Source organism: Dromiciops gliroides, chromosome 5, assembly GCF_019393635.1.
Source record: "Dromiciops gliroides isolate mDroGli1 chromosome 5, mDroGli1.pri, whole genome shotgun sequence".
NCBI lineage: Eukaryota > Metazoa > Chordata > Mammalia > Microbiotheria > Microbiotheriidae > Dromiciops > Dromiciops gliroides.
Window position 1 is genome coordinate 116251866 of NC_057865.1, and position 3853 is coordinate 116255718.

The window sequence follows — 3853 nt, forward strand, 5'->3', positions numbered from 1 at the left end:
CAGGATCTGTCATGTAGTGACTGAGTCAGGCTGTATTTATAAGGAGTCTGAGGTAGACTCAGGCTCCCAAAAATGCAAATATAATTCCCGCAGCCCTTATAATAACAGTCTGATCCTGTTCCTCTCTGCATCTGTGTGTCTTCCATTCCTTTGGGGTGATGAAGGACAAGACTCTTGATTGACAAGTCAAGAACTCGTTCCACAGGCTCAGAAAGGTTGGCCCAAAGGAACCCTGTTCCCTCCGGGCCATTTAGACCAGGTGCTTAGTACAGTTGTGTCCAACTCTTCCTGACCCTGTTATGGGAATGCAGTGGGACCCCAAGGAACCCTAAAGATCCCTAACCCCAAGGAATCCTTGAACTTTTCCTGGGGAGGGGCGGCTCTGCCTCCCACCTCAGGAATGGGTGTTGCCTAATAAGACCCTGGTACACTGATATGCAAGATATGGATGGGTGTTGCATATCTTACTGATGCACCTTTATTCCAAAACCCCTTCCCTGTTGTTACATTTCCCTCCCAGTTCTTGGTAATGTTCTTTCCTCCCTTTTGTTTTGAAAAGGATATAAAAGAGCAGCCTTCTCTTACTCCAGGGGCACAGTCACCAAGGTGATCTGTTCCCTGGCCATATTTCTCTCTCCTAATAAATCTCTTTATTTTACAAGATTCCCGATTAACCTCCAATTCTTTAGGTAAGCTAGCTTCCCCTCCCCCCCCAATCCAGGTCGCAAGTCTCCCCCAAACATTTCCGGTGCCAAAACTCCAGGAAGGGAAAGTCGTCAGGTAAAAAGGAGGCTGCTCATTTGGCTCTTGGATTCTCCTCTATCAGAAGCCTCAGTTGCTTTGGGTGGGCCCCCAAGGTCTGAGGTCCATATAGCTAGACTACTTCCAGATTCTTAAAATGCTCCTCAGGTTCTTGTCAGTACCCACTTGAACGCTACTGTGGTAGTCTTTGGTGCAATATAGCCCAACCCACTATGACAATGAGAGTATTCTGTGTGGCCCCTACCCCCCCCCCCCCGGGTTTATCCTTAAACATTGGGGGAAGGGCAGCTAGGTGGCACAGTGGATAGAGCACCGGCCCTGGAGTCAGGAAGACCTGAGTTCAAATGTGGCCTCAGACACTTAACACTAACTGTGTGACCTTAGGCAAGTCACTTGACCCCAATTGCCTCACTAAAAAAAAATGGAGGAAAATTGTACAACAGTGAAAAGAAATGAATGATTTTCTATTTATTTGCAGGAGAGAGGAGAATTAAGGTAAAATAAACCTCCTTATTAGCCTCTACCACACCCCAGAGTGGGCTGGTCAGGAAGAAGTAACATCTCACAGTTGTTGTTGTTAATGTGGATTTATGTGTCAGTCAAATGTTGTAATTGTGTGTACAATCTATGGGAAATTTTTGGTTGTAGCTCATAAAAAGCTGATTCTAAACCCCTATTGCCCATCTTAGCCATGGCCAGGCTCTGAAGGTGGGCAAAGGGCAGTCACCAACTTCAGGATATCTTTACATTGTGAACTACTTAGAGTTTGAATTTGGCACTAGAATGTACACCTTAGGTGAACATTGTAAAAGCTCTGTGTGTGTGTTGCTTTTTTTAAAAAGGTAATTAATGTTGGCAAAGGATCGCTTAATCTATAACCCTTCAAATCCTACAATATTGAGCTGCAAGACCACAAAAAGGGTATGATAGATTTTTTAATTCCCAAAATGCTTCCAAGGGGCTAGAATCAAAATGGAGGATACCCCATGTTCTAAAGCTCCTCTGTTTCCATGGGGCAGTTTCTTTTATAGGGATGAGCCCCTCTCTCCTCCTGGAGGTTTCTGCTATGGGGGAAGAGGAGCAATCTGATAGCAACTAGTGTCTAAAGTATTTAGTGTTATGCACCTGGGGTACTTCAGAAGTTTTCTGGTAGATGTGAGAATTGGATTGACGTCCCCTACTTGGAGAGATACTGTGGGAAAGCTCTGCCATGAGGAGAAGACATCTGAGGACAAGCCATGTGGCTTGGAAGGTCAGTTCCTTGGCATCAGGAAGTAATGTTTGCTCGTGGGTACTGTAGATCAAAGCTACCGGTCAATTAGCTTGGAGCTGTGCATGTGTGTGTGGATGGGCTATTTCCATTTTCGAGGGAGGGTTCTGGGACGCAGAAGGGGCGAGGCCTCTCTTTCCCTGGGACCTTGTATGGAATGGAGCGAGACACTGGCTCCCTTAGATAGATAGATGAAGGCACCTTGGCCTCTTTCTCTCTCCTCACCAAATTCTTATGCTCCTTAAATGCTTAAAAGTCTAAACTCTTGCTAAAGCTTCTAATTTATTGGCAACCACTCATTAGATTTTTAGACAGCCTAGCTAGAATTTTAGCCACCTTACAGACAGCAACTTTTCAGGGAAATCAAGGAAACTTCTCCTTGAGAAAATAAACCAAAGGACAGACACAGCTAAAGAGATGAGCAGCATGGGATCTGAACTGAGATAACTCCAGGACCACCACCCTTCATTCCAGTCTTACCCACCCTTCCGGGAGATAAGATTAGGTGTGGCTGCTGCCTTTGTGAGATGAGAGGGACAGAGATGGCTTGAGAGATCTGAGCAGCCACTCACCCAACTTTCCCCAGTCACCACCAGTGGGGAATGGTCCTCCCCTAATAAGGGAATTTTCCACAGTCAGATGATCACCCCATTGGTCCTCTATAAAAGGATTTGCCTGTCTCCTGCTCAAGGAGATAGGTATCTCAGAGAACCACACCTCTGCCATGCCTTCTCCCCATGAGAAACCTCAGGACTTCTCTCTTGGTTTCCTTTCCCTAGTGCCTAAATAAAATATTTCATTTTAATTGGATTTGGGTACAAGGGGGTGTAATTCTTTAAAGAGGAATTCCTAAGGACCCATACCCCAAACTGCCATCCATTTCCCCCATAACATTTAGTATGATTGAAATCTGTTACATATTGCCACTTTTTAAATATTTTGTAGTGGAATAGTTTAAAATCAGGAATTATTTGTAATTTGTAAAAAATCACAAAGAAAAAGATTTTTTTAAAAAGCCACTGAGGGGGGAGGGGGGAGGAAAGGAGCTAAATGATTATCCTGTAAGTTTCTAAGGTATGGGCTTTCCTCTCATTTTTAACATATCTGAGAAACTCACTAGGTTATCAAATGAACTATGTGAATATATGTATAATAGTCTTTTTCTTTAGGACTTAGAAAGAGAAAATGATAGATTTTCAGTGTAAAGTATAGCGCAAAAGCACAATGCAACCGAATTAAGAACACTCGATTGGTAATTAATTGGTAATTGGTTTTATTTTGTTTTAAAAATTCCTAATGTTGTTTGTTTTTGTTTTTGTTTTTTGGAGTGTTTTTTTTTTGGTGGGGCAATGAGGGTTAAATGACTTGCCCAGGGTCACACAGCTAGTAAGTGTCAAGTGTCTGAGGCTGGATTTGAACTCAGGTACTCCTGAATATCCACAAATAGGGGTTAATTCAACCAGAAAAGGATTGATCACCGGGAAGGTTCCCACAAGAAAAATGAATGTGGAGGGGCGGGGACACTGTGTTCAACTGATTAGCCAGGGTGAGGGCCAATTGCCCTTAGGGATGGGAAGAAGATAAAAAACAGGCCTTCGAGCCTGCACGTTTGCCCATTTCACTAGGGAATGGCCCATTCACCCAAGGATGAAAATAAAGAAGCTTTTTGACACATCACCAATGCTGAGTTCCAGAAGTTTTTGGACTTTAATTTTCTCACACCCAACTTTGGGAATTCCTAGCATCTTGCTTTGGGATACCATGAGCTATAGTTCTTCTGCTCCGATTAAAGAGCTTATTTCTCCTATATTAATTGTTTCA